Source organism: Camelus ferus, chromosome 21 (assembly GCF_009834535.1).
Source record: "Camelus ferus isolate YT-003-E chromosome 21, BCGSAC_Cfer_1.0, whole genome shotgun sequence".
Taxonomy (NCBI): domain Eukaryota; kingdom Metazoa; phylum Chordata; class Mammalia; order Artiodactyla; family Camelidae; genus Camelus; species Camelus ferus.
This window is the reverse complement of record NC_045716.1, coordinates 16,720,454-16,729,126: the sequence shown is the minus strand read 5'-3', so window position 1 is coordinate 16,729,126 and position 8,673 is coordinate 16,720,454.

The window sequence follows — 8,673 nt, the reverse complement described above, 5'->3', positions numbered from 1 at the left end:
TCAAACAACAAACCAAGGTGAAAATATTTGTAGCACGCTTGTCAAGGAACAAATATTCTTAATTTGCAGAGACACCATAATCATTAAAGAAAAACGGATGGCTTGCATTAGAAAAAACATGGGCAAATGGGATTTCTGCTTTGAGCAATAGCAGAGTAGGTATTTTGGACCCAGCATTTTTCTTTAGGTCGAAAATATATCTAAAAGCAAAAGAAAAACTTGCAAAGTATTGACTAATTAAGGGGAAGATATGAGAGAACTTGAAATTGTAGAGTGAGCCCATATTTTCCCATAAAGGCAACTGCCAATCTGGATAGGGCAGCTAAAAAGTTGGGTTTCTGATCCAAACATTTGATAGGGAATGCCCGGGGAGAATGCTGATTTCAGGTACATGAGAGGTTTGGGGGAAACAGTAATTATGAAGACTATGAAATCAGATGACTGCCTTCAGGATCTTTAATGCACTGGAGAAAGATAATGAAAGGATGAGGGTAACTAATTTAAAGCAGATTTTGAAAGACAGAGGATCTTCTGAGTTACAGAAAGAACTAAGAATAAAGCCCAGAACTTAATTAATTATAAGGATAGCAAAGGTCCAGAGGAAAATTGATACCAAAGCTGAGCTCCTGATATGGTACCATTCCTTGAGGAAACCAATCCTTCTCTTGGTGGCAGTTGATTACAGTGGACTCCTAGCCTTTGCCTGCTTCCTTCTCAATGCTGCACTTTACTGCCTACACCACCTCTTGTCCTGCTCTGCTAGAAGACTCATTCCCCAATACCTTGCTAATTTTCCACAGATTTGATGTTTACCATCTGCTCTCAGGGAGGTGGTGAGATGTAGCAGAAAACATGCTAAGCTTGTTCAAGTCCTGGCTCTGCCAATAATTGGTGTGATTGCAGACAATTAATAATAGTGAAAATAATTTATCTAAGGCCAAGTATAAACCAGACCCTGGCTATGCACATGTCTCTCTCAAAACTCTTCCTTTGAAATCTGGAAAAACAGAGATTGGGAGAAGGGTGAAAAAACTATGCCCAAAGTTACATAGCTGGAAGGAGGTAGAGCTGGGCTTCCAACCCTGATCCACATATACCCCAGACCTACCCCATACTGTCTAATTAAAACATCTGGGCTTCAGACTCTCCAGTAGTAAAATGTGAATAAAATCATTACTGTCATAGAACCGAGGGAAGATGAAATCAAATACAGTGAAAGATCTTTGCAATTTGTAGTAGCTAATATTTACTGAGTACATATTATACACCAAACAGTGTTCTTGTGGCTTCATAGCTTCCAGGTGATGGATCCAGGGATCCAGGCTCTGTCCTTATGCAGAGATCTTCGGCAGAGATCCTGAGCCCCTGGGCTTTACATCTGATAGCCAGCTTAAGCTATTATTCCTTGTTCATTAAGTTGTGGGCCTGTGTTATCTTGCTAGGGCTGCAGTAACAAAGCACTTAAGAAGCGTCAACAAATGAACTTTATTGCTTCACAGTTCTGGAGGTCAGAAGTCCAAGATCGAGGTGTTGTCAGCCTTGGTTCCTTCTGAGAGCCGTGAAGAAGCATCTCTCCCATGACTCTCCCCTAGCTTTTCGTGGTCTGCCGACAATCTCCAGCATTCCTTGGTTTGTAGAAGCACCTCCCCCATCTCCTCTGCCTTTATCTTCATGTGGAGGTGTGTGTCTGTGTATGTGTGCCCAAATTCGCCCTTTTTGTATGTACAGAAGGTCCCCAATTTATGATGGATTCACTTACCATTCTTTAACTTTATGATGATGTGAAAGTGATATGCATTCAATAGAAACCATACCTCGTATTTTGAATTTTGATCTTTTCCCAGGTTAGTGACATGCGGTAGGACACTCTCACGTGACGCTGGTCAGCGGCAGAGAGCCACAGCTCCCAGTCAGCCAGTGTTCAGGACGATAAGCAACTGATCCACTTACAAGCGTCCTGTACCCATACAACCGTTCTGTTTTTCACTCTTAGTATGGTATTCAATAAATTACATGAGATACTCCACACTTTATTATAAAATAGGCTTTGTGTTGGGTGATTTTGCCCAACAGTAGACTAAGTGTCCTGAAAGCATTTAAGGTAGGCTAGGCTAAGCTATGATGTTCAGCAGATTAGATGTATTAAATAAATTTTTGATTAACAGTATTTTCAATTTACTATGGGTTTATTGAAACATAACCCCATTGTTAAGTAGACAAAGAGCTGTACACTAGTAATATTGACTTAGGGACCCACCTCCAAGGGTAACCTCATCTTAACTAATTACATCTACAAAAACAGTATTTCCAAAGAAGGTCACATTCTGATGCATTGGGGCTAGGACTTCAGTCTATGCATTTGCAGCGGCTGGGGGCATGGGCAGCAGGGGGGAACACAATTCAATCTATAGCAGGATTCCTCAGCACAAAAATTCAGGATAACCTTTTGTGGTTGTTCTTTTGTTACCTGCAAAGTGGGCAGATTTTTGCGGGCGGTGTGACAAAAGTGCCTCTCTTATTTGTGCTTTCAGAAACACCAGAGTTCCTTAGGCCTGTACTTTTTGCTTTTTCCACACCAGAAGGCCGGGTCAGTGGGTCTTGTGCTGGTAACAAAGCTGATCAGGAAGCTGTGTAAACACTGTACGCTCTGAGGGATAAATGTGATTGACATGTTTTTAATCATTTCTGCTTTACTGCTGTTTGCTCTGGTCAACACCATCGTCTAAATTAAGTTCACTCTTGATATAATGTCTCATTACGTAAAGTCAAAGAAAGCTCTTTAGATGGGTCTTTCTGCTTTTTGGCAGGGCCCAGGGAAAAGGAACTGGACTGAAAGTCTGGACACCGTGGATTTGAACAGGACGTGCTTTTCTTTGAGCTTCATATTCCTCATCCTGTAACCTTTCTGGGGTACCTGTGTACCCCTTTCATCTTTCTAATCCATCCTGCTCCCTGCTGTTGCCCACAAGTCACAATTAATTCCCTGCTCGCAGTTTTCTCCCCTTCTTCAATCAATCCAGCCAAACCAATTTTGGTTGGATACACATTAATTTATGGCAAACTGTCATCACTTGACTGCGCTAGGGACTTCACATGCTCGTTTGTTTCCTTATAGATTAACTTCCCTTTCCCGTCACTCTCCCCTGAAGCAATCCCTCTGATGTGTTTATTGTCACATTGAATTTGGGGGTATTTACATATATTTGATTTACAAAGAATATTTTGCTTGACACTCTCTTGAAACTCTCTGTAGTGGTTATTTTTTTGGCTCATTAATTTAAGATGGTTCTTTGTTCTCTACTAAATTCAGAAATTCTAGATTTTAGCGACCTCACTGAAATGTTCAGCGGAGATGAAGTGACTTACTCATTGAGAGTAAGCCCATGAGAGCAGAGGAGGAGCCAGAACCCACCATCAGGGCTCCCTTCACTGACCCTTGATAACCTTATTTCTTTGGCCTTTTCATTTCAAAGAGTTTCTTGTACTTTGGCACTTCCTTGAAGTATAAGATGTATGTGTCAGGAAGGAACTGGGACTGAATTCTGGGAAAGGGAAGGAAAAGGAGAAGGAATCGGAGTCACAGAATATTCCCAGAAAGGCTGCATCAAATTCCAATTCAATTTTATTAATTTAACAAATATGAGTCAGGCCAGGAGCTGGTATTATAGTGAGCTATGTCCCTGTCCTCAAGCAGCTCACTGTTTTCGCAGAGGCAAACTTAAAAGGAAGAGCCAAATGTGGTATTAGAGATTATAATAAAGCGAGGTCAGAAGAGACCAAGAGGACCAAAAAAGACAGAGAAATTAGCCTTCCCCCTCAAAGATCAAGGCAGGCGACCAAGCCCAAGAAGAATGTTCTAGGCAAATGCAAAGCCGTGGAAGAATGAAGTGGCCACAGCTTGGCGTGTTTGGGAAACACCAAGTGTTTCTTTGTGGCCAGTAGTGACAATGTGATAGTCACCATTTTCTTTCCAATTTGAGCTCATCCTAATGCAAGCCGCACATCTAACGTTTCTAAATTGTTTGGTAGCTACATTACAAACTAAGAAGAAGCAATAAGAATTAATTTTAATAACATTTTATCATTTCAACCTGTAATCAATATAGAAATTATTCAAAATTTTGCATTCCTATTTTTTTAAATTGAAGTATAGTCAGTTACCATGTATCAATGTCTGGTGTACATTCCTATTTTCATGCAAGATCTTTAAAATATGGTGTGTGCTTATGTTTATAGCCCACCTCAGTTGGGATTAGCCGCATTTTAGGTGCTCCTTAGTCAGACACGTGGCTAGTAGCTACTACCCCGGACAGCACAGAACAATATTGATGAAACTAACGAATGAAACTTAGGTAGATCAAACTAAATATTAGGTACTCAAATTCCAAAACCGCTTGGGATCAAGCCATGTAAATAACCCTTGGCATATCTCACGTGGGCAAAGGCTGTCTTTGTGCAACTCGCCTTTGAAGTGGGCACTTTCTGGAAGTGGGAGTCAGTGAGGCCTAGTGGGAAAGCATTCATTTTGGAAAAAAACTTACACTAATTATGTGACTTGGATCAAGTTACTTAATCTCCTGAATTTATTTTCTTCATTTGTGATAAATGGACTGAAAAAAAAAATAATCTCTTGCAGAATTAAAATATATTTGCATGCCTGTCACAAAATAGACACTTATAAGTAATAGCTCTCATGAAATATTTTCTTCTGTGATATCAGACATGTTATTCATTTGCTGGATTAAAAGATCTGACAAATGAGATCCTTAGGTGATATTAGTCATACTTACATGACATCTGCTGTGTGCTCAACCCTGTTCCGGGCACTTGGGCCGCATTAGTGAACAAAATAGGTGAATAGGATGTTCTGTCTCCCAAATACTCAGCATGAGGCCCAGTGGGAGTGCCCTGTGGCACTGTCATTATCTACAGGCAAACCTTTTCAGCATTTTCAATGTGAATCTCTCATCTAAAAAGAAACAGGGTTAGAAGGGCGGCAAGAGCAAGGAAGCTTCTGGCCAGTGTGAGAACACGTGAGGGAATACTAAATGAGCCCTGGCATTGTCCTATCCCCAGACTTCTAGAAAGGACTGCAGTGCTACGTGGGGCTGCAGCAGCCACATGTGAAATGTGGTGATTGTCCTTGAAATATTATTATTTGAAGACGCATCATTTTAGATACTGCAACATGAAAACCTACACAGATACATGTTGAGGCAAAATGCAAAATTTTACACAAAGTTTTACAATAAAATGTAAGACTCCAAAGAAATTGCTAGGTTGTGGTGAGCACTTGGGGCTACATATCAAAGATACTATATATTATGATTTATTTTAATAGGGACCCTTTAGTAGAACATTCTAGAAAGGGCATATTAGACAATTTATTAATTTTTATTTTTTCTCCAATATATAGAAATTATTTTGGACTCTGATATCATCATGAGGTTGTTTTTAACTCCTCTGTGAATAGGAGCTGTGTGGATGGCAGATTTGGAAAAAGGAGTGTGTTATGGCTGGTTTGCTTAAATCTGATGGCATGGGTCCAAGATAAGAGTGTGCAGGTGCTCTCATCTCTGCTTGTACCTATGAATTAACAAGCTACGGACTTACAGTTATTCAATTCCATGTCAGCTGAATTCCTTGCTTCTCTTTCATGCAAAGTCAAAGTACCTAAAAGGTTCTGAAAGAGTCAGAAATCATGACAATGTTCAATAAAAACAAGGTCATCAGAGAGAAAGAACATCTAAGGACCATTAAAAGTGCCCAGCACTTGACGGGCAAGCTGTAACTGCTGTAGACTGACTCCCTGCTCCCAGGAAGCCAGTGGTCAGAGGACCTGGGTTTCAGGGCAAGTTTTGGTAGCAAAAGGCTATTTATTCTCTAATCAACTCTATGGAGAAATACTTGTCTGTGCTTGTACTAAGAGTTTGAAATCTTAGAAAACAAATGTTGGATTCAATAAAACTATTTTTTTTATAAATGTTTGCTCAGTTACAGGTTGAGTCATCCTTGGAGAAGGCTGGCATCCCTGCCAACCTGGCCAGATGAGCAATAGCAATGACTCACCTTGTGTAATGGTTCATGAATGACAGAAGTCTTGCTCACATGTTATTCTGTTTGGTCCCCACAACAACCCTACGTGGCAGAGTTGGATACCTGTCCTCCAATATCTATCCCCCAATTACATAATATTCAGTTTTCAGAATAAACACACCTCCAAGCCTCACATGATTTATAATTTCATTCTGTTGTGGTCAGAGAATATACTTTGTGCAATTTTAATACTCCTACATTTATTGAGACTTGTTTTATGGCCTAAATGTGGTCCATCCTAGATAATGCTCCATGTAACCTTGAGAAGAATCTATATTCTGCTGCTTTTTGGATGGAGTGCTCTATGAGTATCTATTAGGTTTAATTGGCTTATATTGTTATTCAAGTGTTTTATTTCTTTATTGATCTTATATCTACTTGTTCCATTCCTTATTGATGGGGGAATATTCAGATCTCCAACTGTTATTGTTGAACTGTCTATTCCTTGCTTTAATTCAGTCAGGTTTTGCTTCACGTATTTTGGGGCTCTGTTGATAGGGTCACATATGTTTATAATTTTTACCTCTTGATAAATTGACTCTTTGATCAATATAAAGTGTCCTTTGTTTCAAGTAACAAGTTTTATCTTAAAGTCTATTTTTTTTCTGATATTAATTTAGCCACTCCAGCTCTCTTTTGGTTATTGTTAGCATAGTATATGTTTTTCCAGCCTTTAATGTTCAATCTGTTTATGCTTTTGAATCTCAAGTGTGTTTCTTGTAGACAGCATATAGTTGAATCACTTTTTTAAAAAATCCATTATGCCCATCTTTGTCTTATAATTGGAGTTTATACTTAACGTAATTACTGGTAAGGAAGAATTTTTGTCTGCTATTATGTATGTAGGGGAAAAATTAACTTTAAATTTCAGTTTTGACTTCTAATTTCTGTCTAGGAACTTAATGATGGGAGGGGATTCATACTGTTTTACTTGGTATATTATATAACATCCTCTACTGAGAAATTGTTTAAACCCAACAACTCTGGACCCAGAGTTCCCGTGTTCTAATCCTTGGTCTACCACTTCTAAGCTATGCTGCCTTGGACAAGTGACTTATCATTTTTGTGCTTTGATTTATATTCCTGTACATGAGAAGAATAATAATGCCTTCTCACCTGGCATTTGGGACAAACATAGTCTGTATATCTTGCCATTTTCTTCTGACTTTATGGGTTGCATTACAGACTGGCTTTGTCTCACATTGTGCAGGAGAATCACTCTCTGGGATTCAGGAATAAAGTAGGCAAAGGTTTTGTGGGGAGAAAAGAAGAGACTTCATTTAGACCTCTCAACTCCACTCTCTAACCCAGTTTTGACCAGAAAAAAAATTGCATCAGAGTATTAAGTCCTTCCCTGGTTATTAGTAAAGCAACTACTTTATTTTATGTCTTGTTATAATTCTTTGTATTCACATGTCATCAGGTACAAACACAGTAGTGTGGTAGAGGGGCAGGCTGTAATAGGATGGGGCCATCAAAGCCCCACCATGGCCTTCAGAAGGAGTCTATGGGATTATCTGTCTAGCACTTCATCTTCTCCAGAAGAAGATAATCCCCAAACACACTCCTGCTCCAAATATTGCTATTGTGAGAGCTTCCATTGAAAAAAATATATAACTTTCTTTCTTTAGTCACAAATGATTGGTCTGGGGGGGTACCAATGTCCTCCCATGAGATTTAAAAAAAAATGCAGTACTGAGATTCTTAAAATCTGAGAATCTACCAGTGGCCAAAAAAATCTGCCAGTTGGAGTTGTCACATTTTAATAAGAAGAAAGGGAGATAAAGAGAGAGAGAGAAGGAGGAGGAGGAGAGGAAAGAAAAAGGAAGGAAAAAGAAAGAATCAGAAGAGGAGAGAAATAATTCTGACATGTTTTCTACCCAGGGTCTGGTTTTATTTATATCCCTCTTGCAGTCATGTTTTTCTTGTTTAGTAGGAACTCCTTGGCTTCCTTGACTTCTGAGAAACACACCTACACACATTTACTAGGCTAATTTGTTTTAATTTTTTTGTTACTTGCCACCAAACTAACTTTTTTCCATTACACACTAGCCCACCTAACTAGAGCTCCTTATCTGGATTTTACCAGAGTGCTCTCTTGGGAGGCTGGATCCTGCTTCCCAGCCATCAAGATACCAGCTATGGTACTACTCAGTGAATTGGTTAATTGTCTGAGAACATGAACCTATGATTTGAGACCCACGACTTCTCACTCTCTGGTTGTCAACCACACGTCAGTCAACTATCTCATTGAGATCCTGATGGCTTTTATAGGGGATATCCTGTAACTGAATTAATTTTTTCCAAGGCCTGTTCTTTAAGGACCTTGGGAAATGCTTATAATTTGATTAATAAGGGGACTAGAAACACTACTTTAGTTGTTTTTCTAAAGTTCTACATAGATGAGGTGTTTCGGAAGTTATCCAAAATGCATTTATCCATCATCCTGTAAAGCAAAGAAGTCTTTCCATCTTAAGCTCATCTTTTTGTCTTGCTATGTGTAGAACTGAAAACATTACCATCTGTTGAATACTTACCATACACCACACGCTGTGTGAGATGCTGTCATCTTCATTA